The following is a 20,005-nucleotide window of genomic DNA, read 5'->3' as shown; positions in this document are numbered from 1 at the left end:
CAGGTTTCTGGACTACAGACCTATGGGTGGATGTTGAACGACAAATCTTAGAGATGGTGGCTTCTGTGCCCAGTGGCATCCTGGACAAAGTGTACGATCCTTCCCCACAGCATCAGAGCACATATTGTAATGCAGATTCCACTCCCCCAGATACTCTGGGGGGAGACAGAGCACGGTTCACAGCTTCTGCGGTGGCCCCAGAGAGTGCCAGTGTGTGCCAGCTGCCTGGGTATCACATAGACCAGCCACACTCTTGGCACGCCAGAGGGGGTTGGGTGCCATCTCCCATTTTCTGCAAAATCCAGCCTAGAAGCACACATGAGCTCTGTGTTCTGGGGTGTTCCTGAAGAGATGAGTGCTGTTGTCTGTCACAGACATCACCATCGGATCTGAGGGAAGGCTGGGGGAGGCACAGGGAGGGGGTAGCTGGCTTAAGCGGACCCTTCTCTGCCTGCCTGCCGCCTGCCTCCCAGGGAAGTTTTCAGGTGGCTTATCGGAGCTGGCTCACAGAAATGCGGCCCTTCCAGGTCGGCTGCGGAATGCAGGGTCAGGAACCATAAACTGCAGTGTGAGATGAGGGCTGTCAGCTTAGCGGAAGGCAGAAAGCATCCATCACTTTTATGAGGTGCTCTGACCTTGTGGGGTAGCCCAAACAACTCTGCAGACCTGAAAACATTCTTAAGTTACTTATTATCATTCCAATAATTATTCAGCATGTATTACAAAGCTCTTTGGCTGAAATACATCCTGTATAGTCTTTTATTAGTTAGCATGATTAATCGTTCCCATTCAGCGGTGGCGCTTAATCCGTTAATTTGAAAACCTTTGTTAAACACATGTCCCGGCAATGCACTAGGAACTCTGCAATGGAGTTACACTGGAAAGGCCTCTGCCTCCAGGAATTTATAGTCTTACTAGATTTCTCTGTCAAATCCTTCGTGACACTCATCAGAAGCACAGAAAAATGTCACAGATTTCAGAAGAAAGGCGTCCAAAAAAGACAGCAGAAGGCAGGAGAGAATGACAAGAATGTAAGTCAAGGGATTAGAATAGAGAATAGTGAAGTGACTGCAAAATGATTCTGTGGTGGTTTGAAACATGATATGAAGTAAATTTAATTTTTCCAACATCTTTTGAAAGCCTAAGTCCAGCTCCTCTGATCCTTGGCTACAGTTATTCCTGAATGTTCTGTGGCAGGAAGGAAACAAGTTGAATTCTCAGACACAGGGAACTTCCAATGGGGAAACTGAAATATACCAGCAATAAGTTTGGTTTTACTGGCTATTTTCTATGTAGTAGAGAGATTAACTAAGTGTTCACATGTAGATAGATCCCTTGGACTCTTTGCTATAAATAAGAAGAAGCTTGTTCAACCAAGTCATGATGAAGACATTGAACCCATGAGATGTTCTTTCACTGTCTTACCTCCTATTTTGTGTTTGCTAAAAACTCTTCGAAGTCAGGATCAAGTGCCTTCCCCTTCTTGAAAATTTCTTAAATTCTTTTGCAGGAACAAGTTCTGTCTTGTGTTATATCCTAAATTTGTGGGAACCAGACAGATTAAGATGCTCATTACTCTTTTGTCCATAAATGATCGAATCCTACAGAAAATTCATTGGTTTCCAGCAGCTACATTTCTCAGCCAGAAATATAACAAAACTTTGTCAAAAAAATTTTTTTGACTTCTCATAAAGTTGTTTGATTTAGATTTCAAACAAAGTAAAGTGGAGAGAAGAGGTGACAAGTTAATTTGTCCACTCGTGAACTGGGAAGCCCAAGTTTCTGGCTCCAGCCAGCAGGAACTGCAGCCAGGGCAAGAGTCTGGATCCCTCAGGCCACCATGGCCCCCCAGACCTGCCCTGAGTGGGCAGGCCATGAGCTGGACAGCCAGCACAAGCGGGGCCCTGCTGGCCACGGGGTGAGGGGGGATGTGCCAGGGGTCCCCAGGGACATGGTGGTGGACGGCCCCTCCTCTTTTGTCTTTCTGTTTAGAGTCTATGATCTGTACTTGCAGTTGTTTGCAAGTGTTTTCCATTTTTAATTATAACTTTCATACAGGCTGTGATAGGATTTCTCATCTTTTATTTCCTCACTGTTTTCCTAGCACTATGCCTCTACACATTACTTATTCAGGAAATTTCTGCAATATTGAACTGGATCTGTTTTATTTCTGTAGCTTGTATATTAAGTGCACTAAACTCAACAGGATACACATAGGAAATGACTTTATTTTTTCTCAACCCTCATTTCCTAATATCTTTGGGCAAATATCCCTTCCCTGCATCTTTGTAAGTTCTCTGAGAGATCCTTTGCCCTCACAGTCACTTTCGGTTCTAGGCAAAGTCCGATTTGCATAGTTAAGATTCACTTTCAGTTATTAAGCAGTCCAGTTCAGTTATGTTTAAAATTTCAATCTCACATCCAGTTAAAAACTTCTTCCCTCTCCTTTGCTCAGACCGAACCCATGGTTGGGGGGCCTGCAGTGGGTCTTCGGACTTGAGCCTAGATTTTGAGACAGTAGAAGTCCCATCCTACTTCTTATTATGCTACAACCCAGATGGAGAGGCGGGGTGGGGGGGACACATCTTAGGCACATAGTGTAATATACTTGGGTCTGCTTGCTTCATGTAGATTTGGGTCTACTTGCTTCATGTGGACAAAAACCAAGATTAAATTTTAAAGTCCTTTCAGCTGTTAAATTCTTCATGATTTTATAATGTGCTGATGACTATTGCAACCCTAAAGACTTTAATCACCCAGGCACCAAATCCAAATATTTTTGCAGCACAGAGTAGAAGTATTCTTTGCAGGGAAGAGGCTAATAAAACTTTTGCTTTGCATTCTGAATTTAGAATTAGCATTTGACAATCCCCTTGGAATTATAACTCTTGCATTGTTAGACACTAAATAGCTACACTTGTCTTGTTAATAAAATCATAGTAATTCAGTTGCATTTTCGTTAAGAGAGGAGTGTGGTTCATTTTGTAGACAGATGAAAAAAACAACCTGGAGATTCCATAGAAACACTGTTTTTCTATTCAGGTTGCGCAGAACCCATATTAATGGAAAATTGTTTTGAACAAACATACCGGCAAGTCGCACGCCATCACACCCTCTGGTATCAGCACTACCTGAGTCCCTGCCCTGGGGGTTGTCAGGTGTTCTTTAGTTTCTGAGCTGCTTCCTTAGCTGGGGAAGTGGCTGCATGTCTCTATGTTAGGGACCCACTTAAATCCCCCAAGCATGTAGGTAGAACTGCCCCAGATCTAACAGTATCCTGGAGCAGAGGTAGACACAGACAGAGCTTCACTAAAGATGTTCTCTCAGCCACACTGCATAAATTAAGACACCACACATGTGCACACCAAGCAAACTGCATCATGACCTAATAAAGCCTGAAGTAGAATCCAGAATCTAGGTTTGGTATGAATCCTTCCTCTGTGAGAATTAGCAGGATGAGCTAAGGGATCTACCAGGGTGGTAATCAAGAGTAGATACAGCCATCGCTGTGCTCCAGAGTACCGCCTTCTGAGACGTGCTTGAATTCTGGGTGCCTTCTCTGGACGCTTGTGTTTAGTAACAAAACTGAGGTCTTCAGCTATGTGGCAGGGTATGAGTGAAGACAGTGGAGCCTCTTGGCAAGCTGTCCGCATCTGAACAAGTGGTCTCTGCCCCTGAAGTGTGGAGACGGACAAGGGATAAGTAGCAGTCTGGTGTCCACATAAGGGCCCTCATATATATGTTTGCACAGACCTTCAACTTCAAGTAAAATTAGGCGAACATAAAAGGAAAAGAAGTTGTAGGTCTGTTAATATTTCAGTAGAGACTAAAACACCATGGCAGGACTTGAACACTGTGCTTCTTTGAGCCATAGATGCCATCAGGGTATTTGGCAACATAGCACTCAACTGGGGGGAAATTTCACAAATCTAAGTCATAGTTTCTACCCTTCCAGAACCTCAAAATCTCCATTTTAACTATTTCCTTGGCAAATATTTATTTGGTGGCATAATAGGTGCTGAAGGGGCAAATAAAGATAAACCAAAATCAAAAAGGTACAGACTTCCAGTTACCAACTAAATAAGTCATGGGGAGAATGTAATGTCCAGCATTGTGACTGTAGTTAACATCGTATCATATATTTCAAAGTCTCTAAGAGACTGGTCGTAAAAGGTCTCATCACAAGAAAAAAAAATTGTAACTATGTGTGGTGATGGATGTTAACTAGACACTGTGGTGATCATTTCACAATGTATAAAAATATTGAATTGTTATACACTTAGCTACTATGGTGTTATATGTCAGTTATATCGCAATTGAAGAAAAAGAAAGATAAATCGACTAGATCTTGCTTTCAAGGTATGATGACCTGGATTTAAATTGTTTCACCGCACTTACCATCCGTGCGTGGGCTTCGGTAAATGAGTCCCCCTTTCTGAGTCTCAGGAGCTTCAGCTATGCTAAAGGAGTGAGGTCCACCTTTTGAAATTGGTGAGGATTAGTTGAGACTGTGCATACAAACTGCCTAGCTTGGTGCCTGGTGTGTAGCAGGTGTCCTGTAGATCCGATTCTCCTGGAAACAGATGCTAAGATTCTGCCGCTGGGTGCAGAGGTGCAGGGAGTGCTCAGAGGAAATCCTGCTGGGGGAGGTGGGGACGGGAAAGGAGGAACCGGCCTGCAACTGAGGGCTCAGCCAGCCCCTGGGGAGGTCCCTGGCTGATGGCCCTTCAGAGACGTCCTGAGTCAAGGGTGCCAGGCTTTTGTCCTTTTTTGGCCTCCACTGACTTCGTGTCTACAGGGAGGAGGCATCAGCTTGGGCGAGGCAGCTCCCTTCAGCAGAGGGCAATTCCTGGGGAGGCACCCAGCTGCAGGCTGTTGGCAGGCGATACCCTGCCCCCAACATCTGCTGAGCACCACAGCACCCATTCAGTATGAACTCCCTTTTCTTCTGGTAACTCAAGATGTCTATAGCTCAGTGGAGGTGATGAGGCATGAGTATAAACGCTGTTAGTACCAAGCACACGCATCTTAGCAGAAACACAGATACAGTGGTATGGGGGATCAGAGAATGATCAGCTCATGGAAAGCTTGAAGCATGAAGAACAGCCTGAGAAAGCACTTCTTCCTTTGTGGCACAGACTGGGAGCACAAGTGATTTCAGAGGAAAGGTTGCTCAGGAAGGGCCAGAAAAATTAGAGAAAGTGCTGTGGCCGTGCTTCTGTGGACCAACTCAAGAGGATCGTTGGTCATGCTCATTAACGACGAAGATCTCAGGATCCAGTAGGACCTGCTGGGTCTGAATTGAGAATGGGCATTTTATAAGCTTCCTAGACAATTCTAATGCACGCTGACAGTTTGGGGAACCCTGATTTACAGCTTCAATCCATCTCAATTGTTACCCATTCTTTAAAGCTCAGGTCATGTCCTGTCTCGTTAATTTGTTGAGTACTTATGATAATCAAGGTGCTGTACTCACACATAGCAACATAGCAACTGGATTCTCTGCCATCAGGGGCTTGCCATCAGTCTCATGGGAGGGCAGCAATGAACACCAACCACATGGAGTAAAGATTGACAAGTGCTGTTCCATGGGTGGGTGGCTTTGGAGCCACACAGATCTGAGTTACAATTCACCAGTTTAGTAAAGCAGTGTGGTTTGGAAATAAATATTTTTAATTTCTTGCTTCACTTGTGAGTACTAAAACATGAGGGCAGACATGTAAACTTCTAAATCTTCATTAATTTAATCTCAAAATTATATAGCCCAGAACCCCTTCTCATTCAAGTAGGCATGTAACTCCCAATTATTCTCCCTGTTAATCTGCAGCACCCACCCATAGGATGAACCCACTGATGGCCACCAGCAGTCTACATGGTACTCACCATGTTCCTTCTTTCCTGCTGCCTTTGAAGGGGTCCAGTTCCATCAGGCTACTCAAGGAAGACTCACCACTGCCACAGTGGGCAGCCTGGGTGCTTCTAGAGCTGTGGCCCTCAGCATGCAAGAGAGAAGCTGGGTCTGTGCAGATGAAAAAACAGGATAGCCTGTTCCTGTACCTGTGAGACCCTGTACCTCTGGGTTTCAATCTGTTCTTTGGGTCCAAGGAAACTCTGCTTATGCCCAGAGTCTCAGAATCTCCCATGAACAGTTTCTGGTATTTACTTTTGCCTCAAATCTGAAAGACTCTCAAATTCATGGATGTGTCCATTTCTAGCTCTCATACATCTAAGCATGGGGCTCCAATCCCGTCCAAGGGGGCGGGTAGGGAATAGAGACCTCAACGTCCCTGATTGTTCTCCTCTCCCCTCAGCTAACATGTATCTCCAGAAGCAGCAGCCTCCTTGATGCCATTATTAGCCCCTCTCCCTGCTCCTTGGAGTAGTAGTGTCTCGGGACATCTTTATTCCAGCAGAACCTCTTTGCCTCACCTTTGCATGGCTAAAATGTCCACTGAGGCACTGTCCATAAATCATATGGTTGGGCTGCTGACGGGTAGTCTCCAGGATCCATCTCCAGCGAATCAGAAAACTGCTCAAATTTTACGGTAACAGATTCTCTGGTTTCTATCACCCTTATAATGGTTTATAATATTCCGGGACCAATTAAGGACTCAAGGTTCTTGTCCTTCCCTCCTCCCTCAAGCATTACGGCAAGGGAAAAACTCCTTACTATAGTCTAGGAAGTTGGAGCTGAGGGCTAAGGTGATGGCCATAGTGGAAGGTCTAGTCGCACCTCCCACAGGTGGCTTTGCAGATCACAACTTTTTTGTTACAGCAGTAAGGATAGGAGTGGATGAAGCCAAGTTTATGAAATTATGGGGGAATTTATGCCTAAGTAAACTCTATGAAGTAGTAGTAATAATTATCATAAAAGCTAACATTTATTGAATACTTATTATGGGAAAAGTACAGTCCTAAATCTGGATTAAATGAGATAAGGGATCATCTCATTAACCTCATCTCAATATTAAGAGATAAGTGTTATCGTAACCATTCCAAAGGAATGCAAGTTCAGTGAATGCAGGGACCTTGTTTATCTCGTTTCCTGTGGTACCGCCAGGGGTCAGACAGTCCCACTGAGATGAGTACCTAGCACATAGGTACTGAAACGCTATTTGTTAATTGCATCAATGATCAGCCATGTCTTATAGATGAGGAACCAAATATTAGAGAATTCAAGTGACTTGACTCTAAGCAGCCTGACTCAAAGTCTAGTGCTCTGAACCACTCACTAGGCCATGCTACAAATTCTTTTGCCATTGAGAGGTGAATAGAAGGCTGCAAAGTGTATGGTTTTAGAATAGCTGTTATGGGGACTGGGAGAGCAGGGTGGCCCGCGAAAAATGAAAAGATTGCCATAGATTAGAAAGCCCAGCAGGCATCGCCATCATTGTCAATTAGCAGTTATGAAAGACACAGCAGTTCATTCAGAGTCCCTCTGGTTAACCCTTAGAAGAGAGAGGCGTGTATGTGTGCGTGCGTGCATGCGCTTGGGGAGAGAGAGAGAGGCGTTAGAAGAGAGAGGCGTGTGTGTGCGCGTGCGTGCGTGCGCTTGGGGAGAGAGAAAGGGAGTGAAAGGTGGGGAAAGTGGTTTGTTAGGTTGACAGAGTACCAGACAAACAAACTTCCTAACAGAGCAATCTGGAAATGAAATTATAAAGTTGTATGTATGAAAATATAAAGTTGATTGTATGAATTCTAAGTTCACATAGCCAATTAACGGAAGAGTCAGGATTAAAATATGCATCAAACCTCCCCCAGCCAGGTGGGGAAGATAGCTTTCTTCTTATCATTTTCTCAAGCTGACATTACATTTCCCAGTCAGACATGCCCACAGATTGCTTTTTACATAGAGTACCTTGTAGCACTAGTGTTTCAAATGGCAAAATACACAGTCAGTGAAGAGGGAAGTGTGTAGCAAGGGAACTATCCCTTCTTAGGAAGCCACCTTTGTATCTACACTCAGCATCAGCATGAATCACTCCATGACAGCACCCTTGTCGAGGACAGAGATGGGTTGGATTCATCTCCATGCTCCCTCCGTGACCAGTGCACTTGTAGGTGCTCAATAAAGCTTACATTTCACTCACTTGAATGAGTCCCAGAAGCCAGCTTTGCAGAATCGGTGTCTGGTGACCAAGAACTAGGCTGAGGAACAGGCTGGGGTTCTCTCTACACAGACAGCTGAGGACTTGTCCAGGCTCTGAGGCCCCTGGTGGTCCTCCCTGTCTTCCATCCACTCCTGAAAGAATTCACAAAGATGGCTGATACCAGGAGACTTCGTGCATTTGCTCAATAAGGGAGCCTAAACCACTGAAAAAGTTTACAGTCCAACTTCATGTAGCTGCTGAATAGGAGGAATGTACAGGTGCCGTTTAAATGAGCAACTAATAAAGACTTAAAGAGGAACAAACCCCAAGTGGCCTTGATGCTTCGATGTATGGTCTGGGGACAGGGGGAGTAAAAGGCATGCCAGACCACACAAGTCTGTCTTTTTGGCCTCAGAGTTTCTTTTAGTTTCCATCTTTCATTGAGATTTTTTCTCCCATAAGACCTCTGTTGATTTGAAGGACATAATAGGTTACCTTGAAGGGAACACACACTAGCCCACAATTATCTGTTACTACTTTAGAATGGTTCACTTTCCAGCAGGTGAGCACCACTGCCAGTGTCTAAGGAGCTCAGACTTTGGAACATAGACTTCCTGTGATCTTCTTTCAAGTCTTAGCTCTATCATTACAAGTTGACTGAATTTGGAATCCACTTCACTTTCAGGGTCTGATTTTCTCCAGCTCTAAAGCGAGTCTGTGGTTCCCTGTGGTTCTCTGATATCATCTTGGTAGTTGCCTACTGGTTCTGCCAATGCTCACAGAGTAGGAGATGACCATCCACTCCGGCTTGTCCTGTCACTGATAAGAATGATGATGGTTCTACTACTCTTCCATTTATTGCTGTTGATGTCTCCAGGGGAAATGCTTTTGACTTAAGGATTAAGAACACCCCAGATGTCTTCATTATTGATGATTCATTTGTACTATCCAAAGAGTCTGACTAAAAAGAATTTATTAAGTGATATTGCATAGAATAGAAGGATTCCACATTTAAAAAGTGTTTGTAATTTCTTTCTTTCTTTCTTTCTTTCTTTCTTTCTTTCTTTCTTTCTTTCTTTCTTTCTTTCTTTCTTTCTCTCTCTCTCTCTCTCTTTCTTTCTTTCTTTCTTTCTTTCTTTCTTTCTTTCTTTCTTTCTTTCTCTCTCTCTCTCTCTCGCTCTCTCTCCCCCCCTCCCTCCCTCCTTCCCTCTCCCTCCCTCCCTCCCTCCCTCTCTTTCATTCTTTTGACTATCATCTATTTATCTATCGTCTATCAATCAACCATCAATCTATCCATCCATCTACTATAATCTCATACTTATTTGTATCTTTGTTGTATTAGTGTCTGTCTCCCCTGCCATGTGATACACTTCAAGAGAGGAGGAATCACTTTTGCCTCATTCACTCTAAGTCAGCTCTGTTTGGAGCAATGCCTGACATAGTAGGTGCTTATTAAATTTTGTTGAATAAATGAGTGATCCTAGTCCTAGTCACTCTTCATTCCTCATGTCCCTCTCTTTGTCTGTCCTACTTGTACTACAATGGCTTTTAATTTAAAATATTTTTAAAATTGAGATAATTCACATACCATAAAATTCACCCATTTGAAGTGTGCAAGTCAGTGTTTTTTTTGTATATTCACACAGTCGTGCAACCATCATCACTATCTAATTCCAGAAACCTTCCATCACCCCAGAAGGAATCTTGTACACATGAGCAGTCACTCACCATTCTACCCTTCCCTTTGCCCCTGGCAACCACTAACCTACTTCGGTCTCTGTGGATTTGCCTGTTTTGGGCACTTCAAACTAGTGGCGTCATACAATGTGTGATATTTTAGGTCTGGCTTTTACTTAGCCTGTTTTCAAAAGTTCACCCATGTTGCAGTATGTATCAGTACTCCATTCTCCTTTATGGCTTAATGATATTCCACTGTATGGATATACACATTTTGTTTACCCATCCATCAATGGGTAAACATCTGGGTTGTTTCTCCTTCTTAGCTGTTATGCTATAACACAGCTTTGAACATCCTTTTCCAAGTTCCTGTGTGAACATACGTTTTCAGTTCTCTTGGGTATATCCTAGGAGTGGAGTTGCTGGATTTATTTTTGTAGATGTCTTTCTAGTTCTTTATTTTAGTTCTGTTTCTTCTTCCTGTTTTCCTTTGGTTAGAACATTTTGTTTTCATTTTGTTGTTGAGATGAGAACCCTAGTCATCACCTGATTGTGACTTGCTGTGTGCGGGAGCTAGGTGACTGTAAATTGGGAACATGGGACTCACTGAATTATAGAAGTTCTCTTCTGTAGGCAGCCATCTATTTCAACCAGAACTGTAGCTGAGTATTGGGAACAACACAGTCAGGGCTAGTCATTTCACTCTCTACCACTTACTCTTACCTCATTTGTTTCCAGAAAGTCCCCAAAAAACCGTCTTAAAGATGGTTCAGAACACCAATGCTGCTTCTTTTTTTTTTTGTTAACATCTTTATTGGAGTATAATTGCTTTACAATGGTGTGTTAGTTTCAGCTTCACAACAAAATGAATCAGTTATATATATACATATGTTCCCATATCTCTTCCCGCTTGCGTAACCCTCCCTCCCACCCTCCCTATCCCACCCCTCCAGGCGGTCACAAAGCACTGAGCAGATATCCCTGTGCTATGCGGCTGCTTCCCACTAGCTATCTATTTTACATTTGGTAGTGTATATATGTCCATGCCACTCTCTCACTTCGTCCCAGCTTACCCTTCCCACTCCCCGTGGCTTCAAGTCCATTCTCTACGTTTGCATCTTTATTCCTGTCCTGCCCCTAGGTTCATCAGAACCATTTTTTTTTTTTAGATTCCATATATATGTGTTAGCATACGGCATTAGTTTCTCTCTGCCTGACTTACTTCACTCTGTATGACAGTCTCTAGCTCCATCCACCTCACTACAAATAACTCAATTTCATTTCTTTTTATGGCTGAGTAATAGTCCATTGTATATATATGCCACATCTTCTTTATTGATGGACACTTAGGTTGCTTCCATTGTAAATGGAAGCTATTATAAATAGAGCTGCAGTGAACATTGTGGTACATGACTGTTTTTTGTTTGTTTGTTTGTTTTTTTTCTGCCGTACTCGGACCTCTCACTGTTGTGGCCTCTCCCGTTGCGGAGCACAGGCTCCGGACGCGCAGGCTCAGCAGCCATGGCTCACAGGCCCAGCCTCTCCGCGGCATGTGGGATCTTCCTGGACCGGGGCACAAACCGGTGTCCCCTGCATCAGCAGACGGACTCTCGACCACTGCGCCACCAGGGAAGCCCTACATGACTGTTTTTGAATTGTGGTTTTCTCAGGGTATATGCCCAGTAGTGGGATTGCTGGGTCATATGGTAGTCCTATTTTTAGTTTTTTAAGGAACCTCCATACTGTTCTCCATAGTGGCTGTATCAATTTACATTCCCACCAACAGTGCAAGAGGGTTCTCTGTTCTCCACACCCTCTCCAGCAGTTACTGTTTGTAGATTTTTTGATGATGGCCATTCTGACTGGTGTGAGGTGATACCTCACTGTAGATTTGATTTGCATTTCTCTAATGATTAGTGATGTTGAGCATCCTTTCATGTGTTTGTTGGCAATCTGTATGTCTTCTTTGGAGAAATGTCTGTTTAGTTCTTCTGCCAATTTTTGGATTGGGTTGTTTGTTTTTTTGATACTGAACTGCATGAGCTGCTTGTAAATTTTGGAGATTAGTCCTTTGTCAGTGGCTTCATTGGCAAATATTTTCTCCCATTCTGAGGGTTGTCTTTTTGTCTTGTTTATGGCTTCCTTTGCTGTGCAAAAGTTTTTAAGTTTCATTAGGTCCCATTGGTTTATTTTTGTTTTTATTTCCCTTTCTCTAGGAGGTGGGTCAAAAAGGATCTTGCTGTGATTTATGTCATAGAGTGTTCTGCCTATGTTTTCTTCTAAGAGTTTTATAGTGTCTGGTCTTACATTTAGGTCTTTAATCCATTTTGAGTTTATTTTTGTGTATGGTGTTCTAATTCCATTCTTTTACACGTAGCTGTCCATTTTCCCAGCACCACTTACTGAAGAGGCTGTCTTTTCTCCACTGTATATTCCTGCCTCCTTTACCAAAGGTAAGGTGACCATATAAGAGCACCAGTGCTTCCTGATGGCACATTTTAGTGAGAAGACCATAGACCAGCCTGGCTCCACAGGCAAAGGATGGAGATACTGGCTATTGCATTGGAAAGAGGTGATCTGGAATCTTGAAACTTCTTGCTGATGGGTGTGCTGACCATCAGAATACTTCTTGGCTGTCAGTAAGTCCAGTGTAGTGCTGGGGAATGATAGTGCCTGATGCCCAGCTAAAAGGTTTCAATCAATGAGAGGAAACTCGTCTATGCAATGGAAAACGTTTCACTGTGTCTGACAGAGGCAGGAGTGCAAAGTCATAAAAAAAAAAAAAAGAACAAAAATTTGCTTGCCAATTCCCTGATAGCTCCCTTTTAAGCATTGAGATTTCCAGAACTTGGGGTGGTGGGGGTGGATCTCAGATGCCATCAAATAGATTATTAATGTTTCAAGGATTGCAGAATCATAAAAGTTAAATGCGGAGAGTAGCTATTAAGCTTTTTAATTTCTCAGCTGCCAATACACAACTCTTCCACCCTCCTCTCCACGCATTCAGGTAGGTGTCAGGTCTGGCTTAAAAAGATGCCTGTGACTGGGCTTCCTCCTTTGGTGCAGGTGGCTCTGGTGAGATTTGACAGGAAGTTGGCCAGAGTGGTTCCCTAAATCAGGGACATGAGAGGTGGGAGTGAGGATGTTCTGGTATGAAGCTCAACAGCAAGGCAGTACCTGCTGGGGGAGGAGCAGCTGGAATTCACAGCTTCAAAGGCAGTGTTGGAGTCAGGCAGAGAAGTGGAGTGTCTTTTATTTATTGGGAGCTGGTCTATACACTTGGTCATAATTAAAGAAGGTGGCCACCCATGTGGTTTGATTTGAGATGTGCCTGGAGGCCCTCCCCATCCTCTTTAGCTTGTGCATAACTATTGGGAGCCCACCATTAGCATTTCTTTCCTTTGGGTTAAGATATGATTCCCTATTAAGATGCAAAGCCCCTGGGGAAAAGAATACATTAACCCTGATAATCATTCTCTTTGACCTATATTTAAGCATCAGATCCTCTCCAAAAAGCATCTCCTAAAGAAAAATTTTGATGGGATGATGGTGGGAACAGGACAGTAAGGTGGAGAGGAAAAGCCAGCTTTGTAGGAGAAGCACAATCTGTAGAAAGCTTGGGTCTCTGGGTAGAAGAAGGTACTTGTTGGGGAGGAGGATTAAACAGTGTGAAGGGCAAGTCCATATGGACCTTGGGTGTCATATTGACTCTGGCCAGTTCTGGGGTCAGTTCTCAGCCTCCGCACATCATGCCCACTACTTCCAGCTGGTCCGAGATGCACGCTGAGGTGAACACCAGGGCTGAATTTATGCATCCTTCTTTCTGTCCCAGCTGGGTTTGGCCAGAGGCAGAACAGTACAGAGACATTAAAACAACTCTTAGGGGAGACCTTCAAGATGGTGGAGGAGTAAGACGTGGAGATCACTTTCCTCCCTACAAATACATCAGAACTACATCTACATGTGGAACAGCTCCTACAGAACACCTACTGAACACTGGCAGAAGACCTCAGACTTCCCAAAAGACAAGAAACTCCCCACGTACCTGGGTAGGGCAAAAGAAAAAAGAAACAACAGAAACAAAAGAATATGGATGGGACCTGCACCTCTGGGAGGGAGCTGTGAAGGAGGAAAGGTTTCCACACACTAGGAATCCCCTTCGCTGGTGGAGACGGGGGATGGCAGTGGGGGAAAGCTTCGGAGCCACGGAGGAGAGTGCAACAATAGGGGTGCAGAGGGAAAAGCGGAGAGATTCCTGCACAGAGGATTGCTGCTGACCAGCACTCAGCAATCTAAGAAGCTTGTCTGCTCACCCGCTGGGGCGGGTTGGGGCTGGGAGCTAAGGCTCCGCTTTGGAGGTCAGACCCCAGGGAGAGGACTGTGGTTGGCTGCGTGAACACAGCCTGAAGGGGGCTAGTGTGCCACAGCTAGCTGGGAGGGAGTCCAGGAAAAAGTCTGGAACAGCCTAAGAGTCAAGAGACCATTGTTTGGGGGTGCGTGAGGAGAGGGGATTCAGAGCACCGCCTAAACGAGCTCCAGAGACTGGCACAAGCTGTGGCTCTCAGCACGGACCCCAGAGGCGGGCATGAGACACTAAGACTGCTGCTGCAGCCACCAAGAATCTTGTGTGCAAGCACAGGTCACTAGCCACACCCCCTCTCCCAGGAGCCTGTGCAGCCCACCACTGTCAGGGTCCCGTGATCTAGGGACAACATCCCTGGGAGAACACACGGCGCGCCTCAGGCTGTTGCAATGTCACGTGGCCTCTGCTGCTGCAGGGTCACCCTGCATTCTGTACCCCTCCCTCCCTCAGCCTGAGTGAGCCAGAGCCCCCTAATCAGCTGCTCCTTTAACCATGTCCTGTCTGAGCGAAGAACAGACGCCCTCAGGTGACCTAGGGGCCAAATCCAAAGCTGAACCCTGGGAGCTGTGTGAACAAAGAAGAGAAAGGGAAATCTCTCCCAGCAGCCTCAGGAGCAGTGGATAAAATCTCCACAATCAACTTGATGTAGCCTGCATCTGTGGAATACGTGAATAGACAATGAATCATCCCAAAATTGAGGTGGTGGACTTTGGGAGCAACTGTAGACTTGGGGATAGCTGTATGTGACTGACTGCTTTCTGGTTTTATGTTTATCTTAGTTTAGTATTTAGAGTTTATTATCATTGGTAGACTTGTTTATTGATTTGGTTGCTCTCTTCCTTTTTTTAAATATATAGATATATATATTTTTTTCCTTTTTCTCTTAATATGAGTGTGTATATGTATGCTTCTTTGTGTGATTTTGTCTGTATAGCTTTACTTTTATCATTTGTCCTAGGGTTCTGTCTGTCCAGTTTTTCTGGGGTTTTTTAGTATAATTTTTAAGCTTGTTATCATCGATGGATTTGTTTTTTGGTTTGGTTGCTCTCTTCTTTCTTTCCTTTTTTTAAATTACTTCTTAATTTTTAATAATTTTTTTATTTTTCACTTTAATAACTTTGTTTTTTATTTTACTTTTTCCTCCCTTCCTTTCTTCCTTCATTTCTTTTTTTTCCACTTTTTTCTCCCTTTTCTCCTGAGCCGTGTGTCTGACAGGGTCTTGGTGCTCTGGCTGGGGTGTAAGCCTGTGCCTCTGAGGTGGGAGAGCTAAGTTCAGGACAGTAGTCCACCAGAGACCTCTGGGCTCCACATAATGTCAAATGGCAAAAGGTCTCTCAAAGATATCCTGCTCAATGCTAAGACCCAGCTCCACTCAACAACCAGCAAGCTACACTGCTGGACACCCCATGGCAAACAACTAGCAAGACAGGAACACAACCCCACCCAGTTGCAGAGTGGCTGCCAAAAATCATAATAAGGTCACAGACACCCCAAAACACACCACTGGACATGGTCCTGCCCACCAGAAAGACAAGGTCCAGCCTCATCCACCAGAACACAGGCACTAGTCCCCTCCACCAGGAGCCTACACCACCCACTGAAGCAACCTTAGCCACTGGGGGCAGACACCAAAAACAACGGGAACTATGAACCTGTGGCCTGTGAAAAGAAGACCCCAAACACAGTAAGTTAAACAAAATGAGAAGACAGAGAAACACACAGCAGATGAAGGAGCAAGGTAAAAACCCACCAGACCAAACAAATAAAGAGGAAATAGGCAGTCTACCTGAAAAAGAATTCAGAGTAATAATAGTAAAGATGATCCAAAATCTTGGAAATAGAATGGAGAAAATACAAGAAACGTTTAACAAGGACCTAGAAGAACTAAAGAGCAAACAAACAATGATGAGCAACACAATAAATGAAATTAAAATTTCTCTAGAAGGAATCAATAGCAGAATAACTGAGGCAGAAGAACGGATAAGTGACCTGGAAGATAAAATAGTGGACATAACTACTGCAGAGCAGAATAAAGAAAAAAGAATGAAAAGAATTGAGGACAGTCTTAGAGACCTCTGGGACAACATTAAACGCACCAACATTTGAATTCTAGGGGTCCCAGGAGACAAAGAGAAAAAGAAAGGGACTGAGAAAATATTTGAAGAGATCATAGTTGAAAACTTCCCTAATATGGGTAAGGAAATAGTCACTCAAGTTTAGGAAGCGCAAAGAGTCCCATACAGAATAAATCCAAGGAGAAACATGCCAAGACACATATGAGTCAAATTATCAAAAATTAAATACAAAGAAAAAATATTAAAAGCACCAAGGGAAAAGTAACAAATAACATACAAGGGAATCCCCATAAGGTTAACAGCTGATTTCTCAGCAGAAACTCTGCAAGCCAGAAGGGAGTGGCAAGACATATTTAAAGTGATGAAAGGGAAAAACCTACAACCAAGATTACTCTACCCAGCAAGGATCTCATTCAGATTTGACGGAGAAATTAAAACCTTTATAGACAAGCAAAAGTGAAGAGAATTCAGCACCACCAAACGAGCTTTACAACAAATGCTAAAGGAACTTCTCTAGGCAGGAAACAGAAGAGAAAGAAAAGACCTACAATAACAAACCCCAAACAGTTAAGAAAATGGTGAAAGGAACATACATAATGATTATTACCATAAATATAAATGGATTAAATGCTCCCACCAAAAGACATAGACTGGCTGAATGGATACAAAAACAAGACCCATATATATGCGGTCTACAAAAGACCCACTTCAGACCTAGGGACACATACAGACTGAAAGTAAGGGGATGGAAAAAGATATTCCATGCAAATGGAAATCAAAAGAAAGCTGGGGTAGCAATTCTAATATCAGACAAAATAGACTTTAAAATAAAGACTATTACAAGAGACAAAGAAGGACACTACATAATGATCAAGGGATCAATCCAAGGAGAAGATACAACAATTGTAAATATTTATGCACCCAACGTAGCAGCACCTCAATGCATAAGGCAAATGCTAACAGCCATAAAAGGGGAAATTGACAGTAAAACAATCATAGTAGGGGACTTTAACACCCCACTTTCACCAAGGGACAGATCATCCAAAATGAAAACTAAATAAGGAAACACAAGCTTTAAATGATACATTAAACAAGATGGACTTAATTGATATTTATAGGACATTCCATCCAGAAACAGCAGATTACACTTTCTTCTCAAGTGTGCATGGAACATTCTCCAGGATAGATCACAAATCAATCCTCAGTAAATTCAAGAAAATTGAAATCATATCAAGCATCTTTTCTGACCACAACGCTATGAGATTAGAAATCAGTTACAGGGAAAAAAATGTAAAAACCACAGGGACATGGAGGCTAGACAATACGTTACTAAATAACCAAGAAATCACTGAAGAAGTCAAAGAGGAAATCAAAAAATACCTAGATATGACAATGAAAACACGAAAAACCAAAACCTATGGGATACAGCAAAAGCAGTTCTAAGAGGGAAGTTTATAACAATACAAGCCTACCTCAAGAAACAAGAACAATCTCAAATAAACAATCTAACCTTACACCTAAAGGAACTAGAGTAAGAAGAACAAACAAAACCCAAAGTTAGTAGAAGGAAAGAAATCATAACGATCAGATCAGAAATAAATGAAATAAAAACAAAGAAAACAGTAGCAAAGATCAATAAAACTAAAAGCTGGTTCTTTGAGAAGATAAACACAATTGATAAACCTTTAGCCAGACTCATCCAGAAAAAGAGGGAGAGGAGTCAAATCAATAAAATTAGAAATGAAAAAGGAGAAGTTACAATGGACACTGCAGAAATACAAAGCATCCTAAGTAACTGCTACAAGCAGCTCTATGCCAATAATAAGGACAACCTGGAAGAAATGGACAAATTCTTACAAAAGCACAACCTTCTGAGATTGAATCAGGAAGAAATAGAAAATATAAACACACCAATCACAAGCACTGAAAGTGAGACTGTGATTAAAAATCTTCCAGCAAACAAAAGTCCAGGACCAGATGGCTTCACAGGAAAATTCTATCAAACATATAGAGAAGAGCTAACACCCATCCTTCTCAAACTCTTCCAAAAAATTGCAGAGAAAGGAACACTCCCAAACTCATTCTATGAGGCCACCGTCACCCTGATACCAAAACCAGACAAAGATACTGCAAAAAAAGAATATTACAGACCAATATCACTGATGAATATAGATGCAAAAATCCTCAAGAAAATACTAGCAAACAGATTCCAACAACACATTAAAAGGATCATACACCATGATCAAGTGGGACTTATCCCAGAGTTGCAAGGATTGTTCAATATATGCAAATCAATCTATGTGATACAGCATATTAACAAATTGAAGAATAAAAAACATATGATCATCTCAATAGATGCAGACAAAGCTTTTGACAAAATTCAACACTGGTTTATAATAAAAACTCTCCAGAAAGTGGGCATAGAGTGAACCTACCTCAAAATAATAAAGGCCATATACGACAAAACCACAGCAAACATCATTCTCAATGGTGAAAAACTGAAAGCACTTCCTCGAAGATCAGGAACAAGACAAGGATGTCCACTCTCACCACTATTCTTCAACATAGTTTTGGAAGTCCTAGCCATGGCATTCAGAAAATAAAAAAAGTAAAAGACTCCAAATTGGAAAAGAAGAAGTAAAACTGTCACTGTTTGCAGATGACATGATACTATACGTAGAGACTCCTAAAGATGCCGCCAGAAAACTACTAGAGCTAATCAATGAATTTGGTAAAGTTGCAGGATACAAAATTAATACACAGAAATCTCTTGCATTCCTATACATTAATGATGAAACATCTGAAAGAGAAATTAAGGAAATGCTCCCATTTACGATTGCAACAAAAAGAATAAAATACCTAGGAATAAACCTACCTAGGGAGACAAAAGACCTGTATGCAGAAAACTATAAGACACTGATGAAAGAAATTAAAGATGATACCAACAGATGGAGAGATATACCATGTTCTTGGATTGGAAGATCAATATTGTGAAAATACAATATTGTCAATCTACAGATTCAATGCAATCCCTATCAAATTACCAATGACACTTTTTGCAGAACTAGAACAAAAAAATCTTAAAATTTGTATGGAGACACAGAGGACCCCAAAAAGTCAAAACAGTCTTCAGGGAAAATAAGGGAGCTAGAGGAATCAGACTCCCTGACTTCAGACTATACTACAAAGCTACAGTAATGTAGACAATATGGTACTGGCACAAAAACAGAAATATAGATCAATGGAACAGGATAGAAAGCCCAGAGATAAACCCATGCACCTATGGTCAACTAATCTCTGAAAAAGGAGGCAAGGGTTTACAATGGAGAAAAGACAGTCCCTTCAAAAAGTGGTGCTGGGAAAACTAGACAGCTACATGTAAAAAATGAAATTAGAACACTCCCTAACACCATACACAAAAATGAACTCAAAATGGATTAGAGACCTACATGTAAGACCAGACCCTATAAAACTCTTAGAGGAAAACATAGGAAGAACACTCTTTGACATAAATCACAGCAAGATCTTTTTCGATCCGTCTCCTAGAGTAATGGAAATAAAAACAAAAATAAACAAATGAGACCTAATGGAACATAAAAACCTTTGCACAGCAAAGGAAACTACAAAGAAGATGAAAAGACAACCTTCAGAATGGGAGAAAATACTTGCAAACAGAGCAACTGACAAAGGATTAATCTCCCAAATATATAAACAGCTCATGCAGCTCAATATTAAAAAAAAAAAAAAACCCAATCCAAAAATGGGCAGAAGACCTAAATAGACATTTCTCGAAAGAAGAC

Source organism: Globicephala melas, chromosome 13 (genome assembly GCF_963455315.2).
Source record: "Globicephala melas chromosome 13, mGloMel1.2, whole genome shotgun sequence".
NCBI lineage: Eukaryota > Metazoa > Chordata > Mammalia > Artiodactyla > Delphinidae > Globicephala > Globicephala melas.
Note: the sequence above shows the minus strand (reverse complement) of the source record.